At 40.6% G+C, this 23,763-nt stretch overlaps 1 protein-coding gene across 2 annotated transcripts in view; it reads right to left on the reverse strand.

Moving 5' to 3' along the window:
- The window catches only part of BMP6 (bone morphogenetic protein 6), a 264,226-nt gene that overhangs the window by 239,231 nt on the left and 1,232 nt on the right, over nt 1-23,763 (reverse strand). The window lies entirely within an intron of this gene.

The raw sequence follows: 23,763 nt of genomic DNA on the forward strand, positions 1-23,763 counted from the left end.
ATATATATGTTTGTGTGTGTGTGTATTTAAAGATAAACCATTTTAAAAATCAGAGAACAAAATCCCTGAAAGTAGAAGACATCTTCTCTTTTTAGGTGGCAGAGTGGGTTATGTGTTGGGTTGCTAATCGCAAGGTCATCAGTTTGAATCCACTAGCTTCTCCTTGGGAGAAAGATGAGACTTTCTGCTCCTTTAAAGATTTACAGTCTCGGAAACCCTATACAGGGTTGCTTTGAGTCAGAACCAACTTGACGGCACACAAACCACCGTGACTAGATCACCACCTGTCAGTTTCTCATTCTGTGGTGACTTGTGGGTTGCTGTGATGCTGTAAGCTATGTCACTGGTATTTCAAATACCAGAAATACCCATGGTGGATAGGTTTCAGCAAAGCTTCCAGACTAAGACAGACTAGGTCTGTCAATCTACTTCTGAGAATTCACCAATGAAAACCCTATGGATCTGAACAGACTAGCATGCTAGAACATGAGCGCCCTGAGGTGGAAGGCACTCAAATGCACAGTGGTTACAACAATGGACTGCAGCACCCCCACAATCCTGAAGATGACGCAGGACCAGGACACGTTCTGTTCTGTTTTACCAAAGGTCACCATGAACTGGTACTGACTCAGCTACTAACAACAACTGTGAACAGAAGTTAATAAGCCTTCCTCACACCTGCATGGTACTTCACAGTATATAATTCTCACATTCAAATGTTCAATGTTGTTAGTAATAATAGAAAAGAAAAAAAAAAAGATCACAACATACACTAAATTTATGTTAGTGGTAACGATCTTCACTCACCCTATGAGCATTTGATGATTATCCATGACGATCAGACACTATGCTAGGTGGAAGCGGGGAGGGCTATCCAGTAAAACATTGTCTGATTAGAATCAGAAATGCTGATGTTAAAGGGTCCTATGGATCTCATAGCTGAACTGCCTCACTTTACAGCTGAAAGGCTGTGGTTTGTCCAAAATCATACAGCTAGTTGGCAGCTGTCGTGGATCCAATTGTGACCCCATAAAGGTATATCCTGGAGTCCTGGTGTGGCACTGTAAGATAAGCACTGGACTCCTAACTACTAGGTCAGCTCCTCAGAAACTCTATGCAGGGTCGCTATGAGTTAGAACCAACTCAACGGCACTTAACAATAACAACAACAAAGATACATCCAAGTCCTAACTCCCTGTCCATGTAAATGTGACTTTCTTTGGAAACAGGATCTCTGCAGATATAATTAAGTTATGATTTCAAGATAAGATGATCTTGGATTTAGGATGGACTCTTGTTCTTATAGAGTCCCTAGGTGGTACAAATGGTTACGTGCTTGACTACTAATAAAAAGATTGGTGCAGATCCAGAGGAACCTCTGAAGACAGGTCTGGTGATCTTCTAGAAGATCAGGATCTTTACACTCTAAAACCATGACTCAGTGCTAACGACTTTAGTATGGATATGGAGAGGGAGATTTGTGACTCAGAGACACACAAGGGAGAAAGCCATATAATGGTGGAGTAACATGTCTACAAGCCAAGGAATTCCAAAGATTGCCTGAAAAGCTAAGAGATGGGCAAGGGACAGATTCTCAGAGCCTCCAGAAAAATATCAACTCTGCCAACACCTTAATTTTAGACTTCTGACTTCCAGAACAGTGAGAGAGTATACTTCTTTTGTCTCATACCTCCAGATATGTGGCAATTTGTTATTGTAGCCATAGGAAATTAACACGGAGGCAGATCCAACACTGGAACTCAAGGGTTTCCACTACTTCCTTTATGCCGCACAAAGCTCACCTGCAAACACAGGTCAGAAGTCAGAATAATGCAGTAACTAAAGTAGAGAAAGCCTCCAATTGTTCCCCCTAGGTGTCGTGTCACATGGGTAAACAAATTCAGGAAAGGTTTCTGTGATGATGTGACATTTGATCTGGGATTTAAAGAACAGGTAGAATTTAGAACTGGAAATAGGTGGTTGCTAAATGTGAATGGATGAAATGATGGAAGGGCGCAAGGGAAATGATGAAGCATAGCCGCTGACTGAATAACAGCACAAGCCAAGAGGAGTAGGAGATACAGTTGGAAAGAGAATTGGCATCAGAATGGGAATTTGGCTTCACTCAGCAGGTCATAAGGATCCAATGAGGGTGGTGGAGGGAGGGATGACATGGTCATCTCTGTGTGCCAGAAACACAGAGCTGGCAGTGACATGAAGGGTGGATTCAGAGCAGAAAAGATCAGTGCAAAAGTCAATCAAAGTGTCATAAAGATCCCACCTAGGAGGCTTGGGGAGAAAATAAGAAAAAAAAGATAAGAAGACAGAGATGAGATATTTCAGAAGTCAACCAGTGGATTGGATGTGAGAACGAGGGCAGAGATTGGGGTTGATACTAAATAACTATCCCAGCAGTTCTCAAATCTTAGTCACCATTGAAATCTCCAAGTAAACTTGTAGCATGCAGACCTCCACACCCAAACCCCAGAGTCTGATTCTGTACATCTGGGGTAGACTCCAAGAATCCGCATGCTAAAACTGCCCTAGATCTGTAGCGATCCACAAAATGTTACTGGTCTGCAATGCGATCATATAAAAATTAAGAGTTTTACAGCAATTTGACAGGTAATTTTATATCTATCAATGTAATAATTAAAAAAAAAAACTGGGGAATGGATATGTATTTATTTAGAATTTTAATTTTTCTAACAATTTCCTTTAATTAAATTTTACAAAAGTATGGGCCATAGGAGATTAGAGTTTAAACACACACACACAATCAATTTCTTCCTCATAGAAAGTTTGAGAAGCATTGCAAGAGATGACTGGTGCATGATCACATTTTGAATTAATGCAGCAGTAAAAGGACTTGGATCACATATCTGAATATAACACCTAAAACTACAAAGAACATGGAAGGAAAAGTAAGGACAATGCTAGAGGTGCTAATCTATGGCATAAACAGAAAAACAAACATAAACAAAAATACACAAAGAACATAACATAAATTTGATCAATGGGACCTCCTAAAAATTTAACACTGTGCTCAGCAAAAGACTTCTCAAAAACCAGACGGAGGGGTTGGGGCTTGATGGCAGATTAGGGAGAAGCGCAGTGCAGACCTCCAACAGTAATAATGTAGAATACTGGATGAATATAGGGGATGGTCCCAGAACTCTGAATTACATATAAAGAAATATTTAGAAGGACCAAAGGCTTACTGCCAGTGGGATATGTAGCAGAAGCAAGAAAGGGGGCATTTTCTGATCTGCAGCTGACAGTGGGTGCCAGAGTAGCCATCCTGGAGGCTGCTCTGGAGGGTTCTACTCCACATGTGCACAGATTTGCTCAGCAAAGATCACAGCATGCAGCATACAAGAAGGGGGAGGAGTCAACAGGAACTGCTTAAAACAGCGGGTCTCCCAGAACAACTCTAATCAGCTGAGCAAGGGGCATTAAAGCCATACTCATATTTTGCTATGGTGTTGATTTTTTTTTTTTTTTTTTAATTTTGTTTTGTGATTATAGGCTATAGTATCCAATTTGTTTTTGGGTTTTTGTTTTCCCTACTGTTGTGGGGTTTTTGTTGTTGTTGTTGTTTATTTTATTTTATTTTATTTATTTCCCCTTTTACCTTGGGGGGGGGGGGCTCTATAAAATCCCACCATCCAGGCAAGAGCCAATACCAGCTGCTACACCAGAGAGACAACCAACACCTGCTACAGTTACTCTGAGTTGAGGAATAAGAAAAGTGAAAAGGGAAGCCCACCTCCTGATCACATCTACCTGGAGGCAATCAAAAAGCTTAGTAATATATTAATATACATTCATCTAATTACTGAAAACACACCTAATTATTGAAGTTGCCCAAGAGACAGTTGAAGATTTCAGCACATGTCCAGAAACAAGATAGAGTAACTATAGCAAAGGAGCTGGAGGTAGACCTCGACTTCCCATTGGAAGGAGGGCAGGCTTTGGAACTGCCTTAGAGGAATTCAGGAGAACGATACTGAGGTGCATCTAAATGCTTCACAGAGGGCTTGAGAAAAATAAGGAAGAAGTCAGGAAAGTGCTACAAGAACACTCAAATAAGATAGATATAGCATTGGAAACCATTCAAAACCTGATAAAAGAGGTGCAAATGATTAAGAATAAAATATCAGAAATGAACAAGACAGTGAAAGGGCAAAGGAGCAAAACTGAACCAGTGAGCTGGAAGACAACTTTCTCAATACTGTTATGATAGAAGACCAAGCAGAAAAGGGTTAAAAAAAAAAAAAAATCTGAAGAAAGTCTAAGATTCATGTTGGACAACATGAAGAGGAATAACTTGAAAATTATTGGAATTCCAGAACAGGAAGAATCACAGAAGACAACAGAAGAGATAGCTGAAGAGCTTCTGGAAGAAAAATTCTCTAACATCCTGAAAAATGAAAAGATAAGCATTTAAGACACTTAACAAATCCCAAGATGGATAGACCCCAAAAGAAAATCGCCAAGACATATCATAATCAAGATCTCCAAAATCAAAGATAAGGAAAGAATCCTGAAAGGCAAGCAAATCAGATTAAGTGCTGATCTCTCAGCAGAAACCATTCAGGCAAGAAGGCAATGAGGAGACATATATAAAACCCTGGAAGAAAAAACTGTCAACCAAGAATCATCTAGCCAGAAAAGCTGTCAATCAAATATGACAGTGTAATAAAAACATTCCAGGATAAACAGAAGCTAAGGGACTTTGTCAAAGCCAACCCAGTGCTTCAAAACATCCTAAAGGGAATTCTTTGGACTGAGAACCAATAAGAACAGACAACATGACATACATGGCAGCACCACCCGGAACTCAGTCAACAGATGGAAGAGTCCAGAACAGAACAAAACTACAAGAATGAATTCAGAGGATCTGGGAGGTCAGTCTATGATCAAAACAATCACAATGTGAAAGAAGGTAAAAATAAGGATCAGGGAACCAGGTGACGAGGAGGTCAGGTAGATTGAAGGGTAAAATAGACTGTTTTAAATGGAGGAAAAAAAGTTAATAGAATATAGGGTAATCTCAAAGAAAATTAATACTTCACAACACACCAAGAAAATGAAAGTCCAAGAAGAACATGGAAACAATAAAAATAGGAAGCTTAAGAAATGATACCCATACTAAAAGAAAGAAAAAAAGTTATATGTTGGCTACCAGGGGTGGGAGGGAGGATACGGTTGAGCACAGGTTAGGGAATAGACACAGCATAGTTTGGGTGTTGGGGAGGGCAACACACATGAAGGGGTAAGGGGATAGAAGAACAGCATAGATAGGGAAACACTTAGGCAGGTTTGCATAGGCTATACGGAACAGAAGTAAATAGTGATGTATGCTTAACCTTGGAACAACAGGGCTCTGTGATACAGGGATCGAGGCATAATCTGTATGGATAAAAGACGGGAAATAATGTGAAGATGCTTGACTGCCTTAGGAATATTGGTTTCCCTTTCCTAGTATTGTAAAATAGACACTTGAGTGGGATAGAAAGGAATATCAGGAAACATGATTACAGAAAACTTGTAAGCCAATCTTCATCCTATAACTGATTGGAATATCTAAAAGGGGTTCTAGAACTTGCCCGGTGAAACAGGCTCCTTGTGGAGTCTTTGTAGTGTATAGGACCTTAGGTGGAATCCTAAGACCCATCCAGAATCTTCTGAGGTGGGACATTCCCCCTCGAAAGAATATGCAGGCCAACCTAGAGTGGCTAGAGAAACAGAAGATACTTCTTGAAAGAAAGACCAGCAGGAAAAATCAAAAACAAAAACGTAGTCTGATTGGTTACTACAAAAAACAAGCAAGTTGTTTGCTGGGGAGACATCAAGGCAAGTAACCAAGTCCCATCAGGACAACCCCCCCCCCCAAAGGGAATGCACGAGCAGGCATGTAAGCTTGTTGGTAACCCTGATAGTCTGCTGGTGAGTGGAAGATGGGGAAAGGCAGCAGTGAAGATATGGGCTGAGTTTGACCACATTCCATAGATGCCCCATCGACCTGGAGATGAGAAAGAGAAGAGGAAGGGCTAGTTGGTCTGAAGTGTGGTGAGACCTGAGGACTCCTAAGCCCATGGACAAGGACCAAGCCACAGAGGGCTAGAGCTGAAAGTGAAGTGTCCAGATGATATAAAGTGAAGAGAGATGCACAAAAACGCCCAAACTTACAAATAGAACCCATTTGACCAAGCTTCGATGACTTAATGATCAGAACTCAAATAGAGGAAAATAATGAAGTTTGATAAAGTAAACAAGTGTAAAACTGCTACAATTTGATGAACTTGACCTATACTTATGGATGTGGTGGTGGTAGTGTGCCATGGAGTTGGTTCCGACTCATAGCCACTCTGTATAGGATTTCTGAGACTGTAAATCTTTACGTGGGCAGAATGCCTCATCTTTCTCCCATGCAACAGTTGGTAGTTTTGAACTGCTGACCTTGTGGTTAGCAGCCCTACTGGTAACCACTAAGCTACCAGAGCTGCTTATACTTATGCATGTAGTAGCTCAAAATACCAACCTAGAAGGAAGGAGTTTTCATATCAAGTATCAAACCTATCCCCTCTGTACACAAGGTTGATAGGGTTAGGCAACTTAGGGTCAGGCATGGGGCGTGAGCCTATAAAGGCACAAAGTGACTGGCTTACAAGTTTTCAAGAGGGAGTTTAGTTTCAGAGTGTGCGGGGGAAGGTAGAATGCTCATTGAATTGTTTTCTTCTTGTCTAGATGGGTCTGGTGAAAGGAGACGGGGATAAGATTCTTATGATTCAATAGTGAGTAATTGTTATCATGACTATCACAACTGTAAAGGTAGAAGTTTTGTAGCATAAAGAAGGGAGTAGTTAATCTTACATTCCAGGAACAGAGGACCCTAGGACTATCGAGGGAGAAGAGCACGAGCAGAATGTGGGACCCTATCCAGAGAAACAGCAACACCAGAGATGGAGGCAGAGACAATGATACAGAGAGATAGAGCAGCTGAGGACTCTAGACTCCTGGAAAGAGAAAGGCTGTGTGCTGGCAGCCAGGAGGCAGGCTTGGAAAATGTGCCCTTTGGTTGTTTAAATAATTATATATTCCTGGATGTTTCTGTGTACATAAAAAAAAAAAATCTATGGAGTATAGTTTCACTCTACACAGATGAGGTCATCATGAGTGGGAATCAACTCCACAACAGCTGTTTGATTTGGGTTTGATGTTTATTTTAGGGGACTGGGGGTTTGGTGGAATCATTTTTCCCTTCTATGTAGGACACCAGGATTGAATTCCCAGTCAGTGTACCTCATGTGCAATTACTGTTCATCCGTTGTTGGAGACTAACATGTTGTTATAATGCTAGACAGGTTTCCAGACTAAGAGCAGAACTTCCAGGCTAAGACAAACTAGAAAAAAGGCCTGCCAATCTATTCCAAATTCAGCTATGAAAAGCCTCTAGATCGCAATTATTCAACCCACACCCTATCATGGAGATGACAAAGGACTGTGCAAAGGTTTCCTCCACTGTGCTTGGGGCTGTCATGAATCAAGGGCTGACATGACAGCAGCTCACAATAGCAATATGTTTATTGTATGTTCTCTTTTTATATATTTTTAAATCAAATTTAAATTCCAGAGCTGGAATACTTGAGACTTTTTTGTTGGATAAACTCTTATTTATTTCTAAATTCATTGCTTTAGTACAAGTTTTTAAATGTATTTAAAATCTTATATGAGAATTATATTGCTCAAGAGTTAATTCTATTCTGTCTCATTAAAAAAGAAATAAAACAACCCTTGGGCATTAATAAAAACAAAATTCACAGTTTCTGTGATTTTGAGCAGTTCCAGTGATACATATATTTTCTAGTGAATGAATATTTCAAGCCCAGACTGTGAGAAAAAATCAGCAGATTTATGAATGAACTAACAAAAGGAGTCTTCTGAAGAAAAAAAGTTCTACTTGTTAAAAATTGAATTTTGTCTTAAACTTTAGCCAAGATGGTGCCCATATTGCTATTAACATGTTAGCTGACCTTTGACTCTATTGATGGTAGGACTAAACCCAGTGATGATTAGTTTGCTGTGGATTGAAGAAACTGTGAATGCTTTTGAGTATTCTGTGTTATTTTCTTCTGTAAATTTATTTTGGGTTTAATGTTTAATAGTATTAACTCAGTAACACTTGTTTGCTTTACAGACCTTATATAATGTTAGTTGAATTGTTTTGCTTTTAAATATCATGCATACCACTTTATTTTACTGTTGTTGTTGCTACGTGCCAGCGAGTTGATTCCAACCCATAGCAACCAGATAGCCTCACTCTATAGGATGTCATTAAACAGCACACATAGTCACAGGAGGAGTAGGGTGACTTGAGCTCATTCTATTGAGATCCATGCTTCCAAAATTTTCTTTATATTTTTTATCTTAATTTTGATTCTTTCATGCTTAAAAAGAATTCCTCTAGGTCCTCATTTCTAAAACAAATAAAGCTAGAAATACTTGGGTGAAAAAACAAAAACCAAAAAGACTTCTCAAAAACAGTAAAAGAATCTACAGAGTGGGAGAGAATATTGGCAATGACAAATTCAACACAGGACTAATCTCTACAGTTTATGGAAATAGTCAACTCAACAACAAAAAGACAACAATCCAATTTAAAAGTAGGCAAAGGTCATGAACAGATACTTCGCCAAAGAAAATAGTCAACATATGTATAAAGACATGCTCTAGTCACCAGCCATTGTTGTTGTATGCTGTTGAGCAGTTCTGATTCATAGCTAGCTACCCTGTATAGAGTTTTGAGAGTGACTGGGTTGAACTGGATTTGAACTGTCAACTTTGTAGTTATCATTCCCGTGCTTCTCCTACAGTGCCACACCAGGGCTCATTAGCCATTTGTTGTTGTTAAGTGCCATCAAGTGGTTCCAACTCATAATGACCCATATAGAATTTCCAAAGGAGCTCTAGTAGGTAGCGTAGTGGTTACAAATCGGGCTGCTAACCTGAGGGTCAGCAGTTCGAAAGTACCAGCTGTTCCATGGGAGAAAGATGAGGCTTTCTGCTCCCGTAAAGATTTACAGCCTCAGAAACCCTGTACAGTGTCGCTATGAGTCGGAATTGACTCCACAGCACATAACAACAACAACAACAAAGGTGCAGCTGGTAGTTTTGAACTTCTGTAGGATAAGCACTGCACTGTGAACCACAAAAGTCATTGGTTCAAGCCCACCAACTGCTCCACAGGAGACAGATGAGGCTTTCTGCTCTCACAAAGAGTCACTATGAGTCAGAACCAACTAGACAGCACTTAACAATGACCACTTTGTGGTTAACAGTCCAGTGCTTATCACACAGCACCACACACCAGGACTTATCACACACCAGGACTCCACACATTAGAGAGATGCAAATCAAAAAAACAATGAGCTATTATCTCTCCTCCTCTGGTGGGATTGTAAAATGGTACAACCACTATGAAAAATGGTATGATGCTTTGTAAAAAAGTTAGAAATAGAGATATCATACAATCCAGCAATTCCACTACTGAGACATATACCACAGAAATAAGAGCCATGGCATGAAGAGATATATGAACATCATGTTCATGGTGGTGGTGGTGATGGTGGTTATGTGTCGTGGAGTCAGTTCCAACTCACAGTGACCCGTTTGTTCTGTAGTTTATCTGTTCATGGTTTGTTGTTGTTTTGTTGTTAAGTGCTGTAGAGTTGATGCTGACCCATGACGACCCTGTATAGGGTTTCAGAGGAGTAGCTGGTGGATTTGAACTGCTGACCTTGTGGTTACCAGTCCATTGTTGATACTACATTGCCACACCAGGAATATATATCTATAGATATATCTATATTCTATATAGATATAAATATATATATAGATATATCTATATTCTATATAGATATAAATATATATCTATAGATATATCTATATTCTATATAGATATAAATATATATCTATAGATATATATTTGTTGTTATTGTTTGCCATCGAGTCAGTTCTGACTCATAGTGACCCTGTATAGGGTTTCTATGGAGTGGTTGGTGAGTTGAACCAACAACCTTGCAGTTCAAACCAATCTTGAGGTTGAGTACTTATCCTACGGTGCCACATCAGGACTCCATATAGATCCAAATCTATATATTGGTAAAGGACATTCTGCATGTGTATTTGTATATGCTACAAATACTTTTATATATCCATGTATATAGTAGAGCATAAAGAGGGTTCTTGTTTTCATTAAGTGCCGTCAAGTTGGTTCCAACCCATAGTGACCCTGTATAGGGTTTCCTAGGAGTGGCTGGTGAACTTGTACTGCCAACCTTGTGGTTCAAACCCACTTTGCAGTCCAGCGCATTAACCCACAGTGCCACACCATAACCAAACACATTGAGGGACTGGATTACTGGGCTTGGGTGCATAGGATCATAGTTTCGGGGACATCAAGGTCAACTGGCATAACAGAATTCACAAAGACAATATTTTACAATCTAGGAACTGAGGTCTTAAAAGCTTCAGAGCAGCCATCTAAAATGCAACTATTGGTCCTTCCTAATCTGGAATAAAGAAGAGTGAAAAAGTCAAAGATTTAAGGAAACCATTAGTCCAAAGACTAATGAACCACAACATCCACTTGCCTGAGACTAGTGGTGTCAATACTGAGTTCTCTGATTAGGACCCATTAGAAGGCCCTGAACAAAGCAGGAAAAAATGCAGAGCAAAATGCAAAATCATATAAAAAGACCAGACTTACTGGTCTGGGAGAGACTGATTAAACACCTGACACTATGGTCCTTAAACACCTTTTAAATGAAACTTAACTCAAACTTGGGAGGTTACCCTTCAGCCAAACAACTAACAGGCTCATAAAGTAAGCAATAACACCGCTTATCATGCACTTCTCGGAACAATCAACCCAAAGGACAGCATTTGTGCCAAACAAGTTCAGCAGGCAGGCAGAGGCAGGAAGTAAGGATTCCTGGAAATGGGAAACCAAGGGTAGAAATAGGAATACTGCGGTTATCTTGACGGGTGGCAACTAATGTCACACAACAAACTATGGATGGGAAACTAATGTGATCTGTAGACTTTCACCCAAACCACAATACAATGTTTAAAAAGATATGGTTGTGGCAGCTCCCTTGTCTTCCATTAGGAGACCCAGACTGGATCCTGCCATACACCTCAAGTGTAGCCACTACGTCTTGAAGGTGGCTCTGATGCTGAACACGTTCCAGTGGAACTTCAGGACTAAGAGGGACTGGGAAGAAAGGTCTAGTGACCTACTTCTGGAAAACCCCATCGAGCCCAATGGTCCAACCCACAAACCGATCATGGGGATAATGTAAGACCAGGTAGCATTTCTTTCTGTTGTGCATAGGTCACCATGAGTCACGACTCACTAAACGGCAGCCAACAAGAGAAAAGGAAAACATGTTAGGAGGAACCAGAGAAGAAAGTCTTCCCAGAGGCCAACATGGGCTCTCTGACATGGGTTGCTGGACTCCCCTTAGCCTTCAAAGTGGGTCACTTAAAAACCTGATCCAAACTATCATCATACCCCACGGTTACATATTGTCTCCTGACTCCTCCAACCAGGTGTGTTCATGTCCCACCCCTGTCTAGCACATGCCCAGTGGATAGGTCTAGTGCCACATGACTTCTTAACCTCCTGCTGTTTTTCAGAAAATGTCCCAAAATACAGCAACAATCTGAAGGGTAAGAAAAGCAAGAAGGAGCAGGAACTATAAAAGCTAAGGAGAGATCTCACTAATATGAAATATCTAGTAGAGGCATATGTATAGAGACCGAAGTGTATTCGTGTTTTCCAGGGGTGTGAAGGAAAGGGGAAGCAGGAGAATCACTGTTTAGGAAGCAGTGAGTTTCTGTTTATGGTAATGGAAAATTTGGCAACAGATGCTGGTGGTGGTTATATAACATGATGAATGCAATTGCGTCACTGATTTGTACATGTGAAAAATGTTGAATTGGCAAATGTTGTGTTATCTATATTTTTACAATTAAAAACAAAAAACAAAGAGAAAATGCTTTACAAGGGCTGTAGGGCAGAGATAAGGAAAGGCGTGCCAATGTGTCTTGCCTTGAATAGGACGATTTCAGCAGCGTGATGCGGTCACAATTATGGGGAGTGGTGAAGTCGGTGGAAAGGAGAAAGGAGCTTTCCCTAATTGATGGTGGTTGTGGGGGGGGGGGTTAAGTAATTTCCTAAAACTACTTTATTGTGTGACTACATGCTATTGGGGCATTACATTTTGCTGCTAATCTAAATAATTTTCTCCAACACCCTTCAAATTCTAATGTTTAATATATATCTGCAGTTATAAAAGTCTAAATGCTTGCCTTGCTAACAGGATTATTAAGTAGCATAAGCCATTCTTTAAGGATAGACCATAAAGAATTGGAAATGCTGATATTTTCTTCCAAAAGCAAAATGTAGTTTGCACTTATGCCTGGAGAAGGGTGCGTATAGGGAGAAAAACTGGGGGTAAACTGGAGTCAACTTTCATAAAGTTCTTGGACTTCTGCCCTGTCTAAATTGCCAGAATTTAAAGCAGAAACACAGAGAAGCATCTTTGTAATGTTTTCCAGCAGGATCACATCTTGTAAATGTGAATATTTTGAAATAAGATGCTAAAGGGTCGCTAATCGCTCCAAAGTACTTTTGACGCTTGCTCTCATAATGAGAAATGGTATCTACCTGTTTGTATTATTATTTCCCTAAAATAATTATAGACTGAGATGGAGGATAAGCATCAATTATAAGTGCAAAGAACAGGCTTGATCCCATGGTTCTCTGATCCAAGAAAAGCATTCTCAACATCTTCAGTATATTCCATTCTTAAGGATGTTAAAAGTCTGTTAGATAATAATTGTGAAGAGCAACGTCATTAATGACGGATGGAAAGTTTTACTGTATTTTTGGTGTATTAGGACTACCTCACACCCCAGCATAGGTTAACTATTTTAAAGAATCACTCAGAATACATATCACTATATTGACTGTGGTAATGGTTCCAGAGGTGTATACATAAATCTAAACAGATCAAATATTATCAAAACAGATCACTTTAAATTATAAGCCACTTGCATGTCAATATGAGGAGTTCTGGTAGCGTAGTGGTTATAAATTGGGCTGCAAACCTTCAGATCAGCAGTTAGAAACTACCAGCTGTTCCATGGGACAAAGGTGAAGCTTTCTGCTCCCGTAAAGATTCGCAGCCTTGGAAACCCTGTGCAAGGTCACTATGAGTCGGAACCAACTGCACGGTACTTAAGAACAACAACAACATGTCAATATATACTTCAGGTCCTGGTGTGGCACTGCAGGATAAGCACTGGACTGGTAACCTTAAGATCGGCAGTGCAAATCCACCAGCCATTCTTGGAAACTCCACTTAGGGTTGCTAGGAGTCAGTACTGATTCAATGGCACGGGATGACAACAAAGCTGCTAAAGGAGACCCCAAGTGGTGTAAATGGCTAATGCACTTGTCTGCTAACTGAAAGTTTGGATGTTTGAGTCCACTCAGTGGTGCCTGGCAATCTGCTATCAAAAAACCAGCCATTAAAAACCTTGTGGTCACCATCAGTTAGTGGTGACTCAGTGGCAACCGGCTATTGAAAAAAAAAAAAAAAAAAACAATTGTCAAGAGAAACACAAAAGGGAACACACTCCTAGAATTTAGTTCTGAACGTTCTCTAGTTCACGGTTTCTCAACTGTGTTCTGGAATTAAGAGGACTTGGCAATCAGGGTCCAGCCAGGGAAACAGAACCCCATTGAGTGTTTCTCACAGAGAAGCCACTGCTGGGAAGTAGTAACATGGGAGTGGAAGAGCTCCAATGGTCGGTCCTATGACTCTAAAGAAGAGACAGCCCAGGACTGGGCAAAGTGTTTTGTTCTGATGTCGCCCGGGATGCCCTGAATCAGAGACCAACTTAATGGCAGCTTTCAACAATTTCACTAGAATTCAGTGAGAAAATACTCTCTTGACATGAAAGATCATTGTTGTTAAATACCGTTGAGTTGGTTCCAACTCACAGCGACCTTGTATAGTGTTTCCAAGGAGTGACTGGTGGGTTTGAATCATAAGCCTTGGGGCTAGCAAGTACTTATCCTACAGCGTCACACAGGAACATACTAGGAAGTGGTAAGAATTTATGAAAGATCTCACCTGTACAATATATACAAATATACAAATGCCACAAAACATCTCAAATGAACTGCAAAGTTTTGTTTAGTTACACTCTTTGAAATGAGTGCGTTCTATTTTATATTATTGCATTTTCTTATTCATTTACATTAATGCATATAGACCTTTTTTCATAAAAAAATAATTCAAAGGTAAATAAAGCCTACTCAGATAAGCACCAGATCAAGCAAGGTCAGCTGTTCAAACCCACCACTTACTTCTCAGAAACCTTATACAGGTTGGAACCAACTCAACAGCACTTAACAACAAAATGCAAGAGTTCTAGATTCATTGTTGGTATTTAGTGCCGTTGAGTTGGTTCCATCCCAAACCTGTATAGGGTTTCTGAGCAGTGGCTGGTGTGTTTGAACCATCAATCTTTCGGTTAGCAGTACGGTGCTTATTCTACAGTACACATTCATGGCAGAGATCTATTCATTTAGTTTTACTCTGGTCTAAATCTTCTCTCCTGAGGAAACCTTCTGAAGTTCCCTGATCCTGCACAGAGGACCAGAAAGACATATTTGTGAATTTCTCAATCCTAAAGTCACACTAAGTTTAAATAAGTTTTCTGAAAGGAAGGTAAAAATATCCCAGCCGTCCCTTGACAATCCCCCAAATTTTAATAATTTAACATGCACAGAATTCCTATAATTCTTGTCCATTCTTCAGCCTTCTTTATTTTATTCCCCGAATCCTGCCATGCATGAATCAAACAGGGCACAATCCAGGGAGAAATTTAATCACTCCTATCTATGCCTGAGGGACTGTCTAGGTGCTATGGTGACAGACACCTCAGTGAAAGTATGCAGAGGAAAAAATATTTTTAAACTCCTGGACTTTAAAAATGAAAGACAAAGAGAGATTCCTAATGGATGTGGTATCGACACACAGAAACCTAAATTAAGGCTCATATTCTCATTGAAAATCAAACTAACTTATTTGAGCTAAAACAACAGACATAAAATTGTATTCAACAATATTCAGCAAGTCAACAGCTCCTCAAACTTGGCATATTTTAATATTTTTCATTCATGTTTTGTTTCGGTTCAATGTATGGATTCTCTGCTATTGGGATTTATTCTAATATGGGAATGTTCAAATAAAATCTGGAGAAAACAAGGCCAAGTAAAACTTTCAATCCTTAACTTTGTAGTTTACAAAATTCAGTCTTTAAACTCTTTCTACATAATTTCTAGGCTTAAAAAGAAAACAACTGGTCCCAGAGATTAAACAAGACGATTACTAAAATCTCTTGGTCTAAAAATATTTGCATATCTTATGACAATTTGCATATCCTTGATGACTAATGTGGTAGAATAGCTTTTCATGTTTCTTGGTTTAGTGACAATTTACCTTGCTTCCTGGTGTAATTGTAGATTTAGAGCCATTTTCCCTCTATGAGCTGTTTTGCTTCCCACATTGATATGTAAGGACTTTTCATATAGTCTAAATAAAACTGTATTTTTCTGTTAGTTACATACTACAGGTTAAAGATGGTCAGGAACTCTTCAAAATACTTGTGTGTGAAATTTCCAGGCTACATCAACACATGAAACTGATCACGCCAATTGTACTCTGAGTTTATACTCTGCTAATGCACGAGTACTTTTTTCCAGTCCATGTTCATGTACAGGAAACCAAGAAGACTGTAAACACAGGAACAACAGTCAACAAGCGCAGATGTTTCAGGCTGGAAGTCACATTCTGGACGAGGTGAAAAGGGTAAGCGGCAGGCGCCCCATATCATGAACTCTGTGGCCAGCGGGCGGATATCAGAGTTTCCGTGTGGAGGGGGCTCCAGAGCTTCCTCAGGCACTTTTTTCCCTGCCCACTGTGAAACCATGCCACTCCTCCCCCGACAGAGCTCTCTGGTGATGAGGAAAAAATCTGAACCTAAATGAGCATCATGGTCTTAGGCTCTCTGACAGAATTGGTCATCAAGGGTGTGGGCCCCTAAACCTGTTAGTCAGGAAGGCTCCCCCCTCTGAACCAGAACCTCATTCTGCAAAAATGCCTCCGGTAGAGTCTTCTACCCAGTCATCGGGGACTGTGCTTAAGATAACAAGACCATGGGGACCCATCAAGGAATTACTGATATCATTTAGATATTATCTCTATTATAGACCAAGTCTCTTTAATAATGGAGATGGGAAGGGCAGGAAGAGAATCAGCCTGCGGGATATCAGTCAAACAATGCCACCCGGAGCAACTTGGTTTTCAATTCACTCTAGAGCAGAAAACAATTCTTTGGAGTCAACAGTCCTTCACCAAACCAAACAAGAGGATATTTATAGATATGCATAACTTTCTCTTTTCTAAAAGCAGAGTTCTAGGAGAGAAAGAGTTCAATGGCTCCATATGATAAGCACTGGACTGTGAACCACAATGTCTGAGGCTTGAGCCTGCCAGCTGCTGTTCAGGGAAAAAGATAAGGTTTTCTGCCCCATTAAGACTAAAAGGCCCAAACTCTATATAGGTTGACTATGCATCAAATTCAACTCAAAGGCACTAACTACAATAGGCGAGAGAATAATAAAAAATAAAAAAAACCCCACTAAATTCTAAAAAAAAAACAACAACTTGGGTTTCCTCATCTCTTCCTCGTGTAATTTCTCTTTAATTCTCCACTCATTCCTGACCAATTTATTATCCTTCTTCATTCTCTGATGCATTAGGGTTTCCGGGTATTTGTTGACTGTCCCTCGGTCTTAAAATGTAACAGTATGTGTTGAATGCCACGGAATAGGTTCCGATTCATAGTGACCCTTTCGAGGGTTTCTGAGGAGCAGGTGGTGTGGGTTTAAACTGCCAACTTTGTGGTTAGTAATCCAGTGCTTATCGTATAGCACCACAACAGGACGCCATAAAATGTAACAGTAATAAGTAAAGAGGAAAGAAAGAGTGATGATTAAACCTAACAAATCTACCGCAAAACTAAAAGATTAGATGATGTCTAGGAACCTTTGGAGTTGTAAATGTTATCCATGAATAATACTAATTTATTAATAACCTCAAACTTACTAGCAATGATAGAGATAGTCCAATTTGCAAACAAATTATCTGTTAGGGGAATATGTACCCCCCTGTAAAAAACCCACATCAGTAACAGTAGTTATGTTCTCAGGCCAGGACCCAGAGTCTAGTTTATCCATCTTGGTTTTAGCTGCTATTGAGTCTGCCCTGTCAAGAGAAATCCCATGATGGGTTGCAGGCCAGAGCAGTCTGATCCAGTCCATCTTAGTCTGTAAACTCACTGAAACTTCTTCAATATCACAGCAACATGGACCAGGAGCAGAGACAGGAACAAGGGTGTTGAAGAGGATGTAAGGTATAATGAGAGGGGACAGTGTTTGTCTACGATTAACTCAGCAATCAAGATGAAGACAGAGAAATGAGCTCAACAGAATGCAACACACTCTTTGTGGGGAACACAAAAGAAACCGGTATCCCTACATCAGCCCCTGGGTAACACTCTGGTTCTAGCTCTGCAGTGTCTTCAGGGACTAAAGTAAAATTAGCAAAAAGTGCTGTAAATTGTTCATGTCTTAGGGAGTTTCTGTGTTGATTTGTATTCCTTTTATTCAGATAGTTATGGAAGCTACCAATCAGGCCTCTGAGTGGTTTGCCACTCAGCAGCACCACAGAATAAAGGCCTGGCAAGAAAATGCTATGGAATTCAATTCTACTCTGTAACACTCGGGATCCCATGAGTCAGTATTGACTGAGGGCAACAAGTACTCATCAGAAACACACAATCTGATTAAAATCTTGCCTACCATCTTTTCCACTGCTGTACTGAAAGTGCCAAAGATGGTGAAATGGCATGGTAAAATATTCATACAGGGGACGGGCAGCCAAAAAAACAACAACAGAATTACGCTTACAATGGAAGAATGAAAAGAAAACGGTAACAGTTTCACATTAAGCTAAAAAGAAAGAAAGAAAGAAAAGCATTCCATTGGAGTAATTCATTGTGAGCTATGAGATAAGAGGCGGAGGATGAAGGATTGATTTGTGAAAAGATTACAGAAAGGTGGTTAATTACTCAAGAAATTTTATCTTCTTTTTCTTTTCTAACTTGACTTCTTAAATAGGTTGAGGCACAAACGACAGAGCTGTTACCTTTTGGAGTTTGCTTCGATATTTGACATTCAATCACCTCCTCCCAAATTCAAGTAAAATATTAATTTGAAAACCAACATTTAAAGTAGTGAAACTCTGAAGACAGTGGTTATAAATGAAATGGGAAGTGAATAAAGTCCTGAACATTGGTTTTGTTTTGCTTTTTTCTTTCACTGACACAGATTTTTATATTACAGAGAATCCTTTCTCCACACTAATCAGCGTTAAGCTCTTAAGTAGAGGAACTAATCATGATTCAGCACATTCAAGGATTTATACCCATTCTTAGAAGGACAACCAGAGGAAACACCATCTGGGGTCTAAACAATGATATCTGCTTGACCTTTGATCTTAGCTTAAGAACACATTGTACAACTTTTTTGTTGTGATACCACTGAATTTTGCATTTACTATTTGCAATCTACTTAGGAGAATATCTACCTGCTTCTTTGAGGCATACTCTGTTTGTGATCAAATTCTCCAAACTCTTTTAACTGTAGCTTGCAGGCCTGGATTTATTTTCTGCTAACAAAAATCTTTATAAGTACAGTCAGCCTAAATGAAAAGATGTTATCACTAATCTTATGTTTATGAGAAAAAGACAGCACAAGTGTATAAAGGGGTTTCCAGAACCTTGTGGAAAAATCCCTTACCTTTTCATTCCATTTTTCCATGAACATTTTGAAGCCCCTCATATTTAATTACAAATACAAGTAAGAAATAGTCCTTTTTGTTTGTTTTCTAATTTATGTTTCCAGAGAGTCCTTTTGCACAGAAGAATGCCAGTATTTTTAGTATAAGTTTGTTAGTTTTATTAATACGGATCACATTTTTTAGCATAATTTCAGTTTTTCACTTAATCTTATCCTAACCCTGGAGATCAACTTCATTAATTCAAAATAAATTTGTGAAGTCTGAAATGCAAGGATTTAAAGCAACTTTTTTACTATTCTCAAATATAATGCACATTACAAGTTAGCATGCATATGGGCAAAATGTTATAAAAAAGATATGCTAATAAAACATTATAATCTAGAATAAATATATGAATGCAAATGCCCCAAATAGTTTCACTGACTTCAAACTTTCACTCAATAAATATCAGGTGTTGTTGTTGTTAGGTGCCATCAAGTCAGTACTGACTCACAGCGACCCTATGCACAACAGAACGAAACTTCACTGCCTGATCCTGGGGCAACCTCACAATTGTTGCCACATTTGAGCCAGCTGATGCTGCCACTTTGCCAATCCATCTCGCTGGGGATCTTCCTCTCCTTCTCTAATCCTCCACCTTATCAAACATGATATCCTTCTCCAAATAATGGTCCCTCCTGACAATAAGTCGAAAGTATGAGAGACGAAGTTTGGCCATATTGGCCTCCAAGGAGCACTCTGGCTGCACTTCTCCCAACACAGATGTATTGGTTCTTTTGGCAGCCCATGGTACTTTCAATATTCTCCTCCAACAGCATAACTTAAAAGCATCAATTCTTCTACAGTCTTCCTTATTCACTGTCCAGCTTTTGCATGATATGAGGTTATTGAAAATACCATGACTTGGGCCAGGTGCACCTTAGTCCTCAAGCTGACATCTAAATGACCAGAACTTGCAAATGAGCAAAATATGGATTAAAATGTGGGATATGTCTGTATCTTCACTAATTCCCTCTTTACTGACTTCTGTGTGCCTGTCAGCACTATTAGGCAGAAGCTGCAGTGATGGAGTCTGCCTTGTGGGGAAACCAACGTCCTAGAAAGACCGTTTTTTTTTAAAAAAAAAAAGAGAGAGAGAGAGAGAAAGAGGAAAAACTCTGGGTAACAATGGTGGTTATGTGCCATGGAGTCGGTTCCAACTCACAACGACCCTGTACAGGGTTTCCGAGGCTGTAAATCTTTACAGGAGTAGAAAGCCTCATCTTTCTTCCATGGAACAGTTGGTAATTTCGAACTGCTGAACGTGAGGCTAGCAACCCAATTCGTAACCACTATGCTACCAGAATTTACCAAAAAGTAGTAAGGTAAATTCTGGGTAACAGTAGTAAGGCAATAAACTAGGGATTCAAGTGGTAAAGCTGTGGGTGGGAATGGGACATGGTAGAGGTGGCCTCTCTAAGAGGTGAATTTTAAGCTATGATTTGAAGGATAGTTCAGAATACTTCGCCAAGGTCACCAAACTGGCAGACTTGCTCCTATTGGAAAACAAACTACAAAAGGCATCTGAACTGTTCAGGCTCTTTGCAAACCTGCACCAGGGACAGCAACCAGCCAGAGTGAGGTGGGCACATGGAAGGTTACACAATCAATATAATCAACAATGACCGGCACTTGGGATGGTCAAGAGAAATTTATCCTGTTGATTCATACTTCCTGACAGTCACTGACTGACAAGATTCAGAGTGTTTTCAATGCATTTCATGAGTAAATGATTCCTCCGGTCCTTGGGAAGATGGATGTTTAAAATGATTTAACACCCTCCTTTATACTTTCAGTTTATAGCTTATTTAACCAGTGCCATGTAAGAGCACTTTAGAACACCATGCTTGTAACATTTATATTTCTGTAGGGGAATCACTGACTGTAGCTAGCAACATGCATCTACATAGACTAAGAAAATCTCTGGGATTCTCCTAACATCCTTATTTTAAGAATCCACACTGTTAAGCAATTGCTATTTCTGTTGTATGCCTTCCAGTTGATCCCACATCTACAGGACAGAGCAGAATGACCCCATAGTTTCTAAGCCTGCCAATCTTTACAGATGTAGACTGCCATTTCTCTCTCTCTGAGGAGCAGCTGGTAGGTTTAAATCACCAAGCTTTAATCACTGAGACACCCGGGCTCCTTTACCTGAGGCAGCAGATCCCAATCATAGGAATTACCTGGAAGGCTTTAAAATATACTAACACTTGGGTCCCACCTTCACACGTTTTGAGATCAAAACGTATGGGTGCATCCTGTGCCTCTAAATTAAAAACAAAACAAAATAAAAAACACCCTGTGTGATTCTAAGGTACAGCAACATTTGGGAACACTTCTGGTGTGGCGCTGTAGGACAAGCATAGGACTACAAGGTCAGTTTGAACCACAAGGTTGATGGTTCAAACTTAACAGTGATTAAAGAAGTCCTATACCTCGGACGAAGAAGGGATGGGAGCGAAGAGAAAATAAACAGAGCAGCGAAAACTGAAGAAAAAGGATAAAAACAACCAGCCGCGCCGCGGGAGAAAGATGAGGCTTTCTGCTCCTGTAAAGATTTACAGCCACAGAAACCCTGTACAGGGTCGCTATGGGTCGGAACTGACTCGACAGCACTTAACAACAACAACGCATACCTCGGACGAGATGGATTGGCCAAGTGGCAACATCGATGGACTCAAGCGTGGCAACAGCAGTGAGGTTGGCCCTGGATTGGGCAGTGTTTCGTTCTGCTGTGTTTTATAAGGTCACTATGGGTCGGTACCGACTTGATGGCACCTAACAACAAACAGCAACATACCTCGGAAGCCCTATACAGGGTCGCTATGGGTCAGAACCGACAACATACTGGGTTGCTATGAGTCAGAACTGATCTGACAGCACTTAACAACAACAATGCAAGAAAAAACATTGCTTAGGATGCTTTATTGATTCCTTCAGAAAGTGTTTCCATTCTAACATCAGGATCTGCTATACCAGTGGGGTTCTTGACCAGAATCACATTAGAGAAGTATAAGGCACTTAAAGGAGTCCTGGTGTGGTGCTGTGGGTTAACATGCCAGACCGCAAAGCCGTGTGAACTGCAATGTTGGTGGTTCAAGCTCACCAACTGCTCCTCGGAAAGCCTATACAGGGTCGCTATGGGTCGGAACCGACTCGACGGCACTCAACAACAAGGTACTTAAAAGAAGCGCTGGTGGCAGTGATTTTAGAACTAACCAATAAGTCAGCAGTTTGAATCCATCAGCTTCTCAGTTCCAAGGAAGAAAGATGTGGCAGTCTGCTTTTACAAGGATCTATAAACTGTGAAAGTCTATGGGATCATTCTCCTCTGTCCTAGAGGGTCAACTGTGAGTTGAAATTGATTTGACAGCACTGGGATTCTGATGTAACTGTTCTGGGGTACAGCTGCATCATTCCTTATTTTTGTATGTGACCCTAGTGATTCTACAGGGCAGACACGTTGAGATCCACAGTCAAAGGCAACAGTTTTCCCCATTCCCCATGAAGGAGCCAGGCGGGTCAGTCCCATCACTATGTCCAGGTTGGAGCTACCCCCAAAAGGCACAAGACATGTCCCAAGCCTGTCAGGACACCTGAGGGAGGTGGTAGTAAGGGATAGAGTAAGGGATAGAACTCATTAAGGCAGAGGAAGCAGAAAAGTTAGAACCATAAACAGCACCCGTCCTCTGCCCCCTGTAAACTTCAAATGGCTTGAGAATTTGTGCCTGTTTCATGAAAGTGGCTCAGCTCTGGCTTTGGTTCCAATCAATTGTGAAAATTCGTATCCAATCAGAACTTCTGGCAGTGCAAGTAGCAAGATTGGCAGGTCCTTGGACCTCCACTCCCTGTGAAATTCTGGTTCATGAATTTCCCAGGAGGATTTCTGTAACCACTTGGGTGCCAACCTTCCTGCCTTAACACATTCACTCTCCAGCCTCCCCTCCAAAGCTCAGTGTAGTTGAGAATCATCTCACAGGTATACTTGTGATGCTATCACTGAGACAGTGTAGTTCAGAATCATCCAAGTAAATGATCCCCTAAATGACCAGTAGATTGAAAACATGTGTGCTGGTTTAACAAGTGTCTGCTAACCCACTCCGGGACCTGGGCAGAGCTTTGTGTCTCACCCAGGAAGGTAAGCCCACAAAGACCCACCCTGCAACCACCCTACAATGCTGCCTCACCCTACTGGGACACAGCTGTCATATTCCCATATCCCACAGAAAGCGTCCTGAGCTGACATCACTGTGTCTACACTCAGCTGAGCCCCTTTATGAATGAGCAGCAGCACAAATTAAGAGGCATTAAATGAGAAAAAGGGGGGTGGGGGAGAAGACGTCCCTATCCCGTTCTCTTTACAAATGAGAAAGTTGAGGGGGAAAAAAGCGAAGTGACTGGGTGCTAGTTCACCACAGACCATTTGTGGCGGAGCCGGATTTAGCCGCCCTTGAATTTCCATTCTGTTGCTTGGCAACCGGTTCAGACAAGCTCAGTGTCCAGCAGCGGCCCCTAACCCGCACCCTTTCTCTGTCCAAGCAACGTGCGTGGCACTGATCAGCTTTCCAGTTTTTAGGGACTGGCCAGAGGTATATAAAGTAGGCAATCGATAAATTACCCTAATTCAGCTCCAAATCAGGCTCCCACCACGCACGAGCACTGCCCGGCACTGGTGTGTCCTCAGAGGTCCTTCAGGGATCTTCCTCGTCAG

This window comes from Chrysochloris asiatica, unplaced genomic scaffold (assembly GCF_000296735.1).
Source record: "Chrysochloris asiatica unplaced genomic scaffold, ChrAsi1.0 scaffold00060, whole genome shotgun sequence".
NCBI classification, from domain to species: Eukaryota; Metazoa; Chordata; class Mammalia; order Afrosoricida; family Chrysochloridae; genus Chrysochloris; species Chrysochloris asiatica.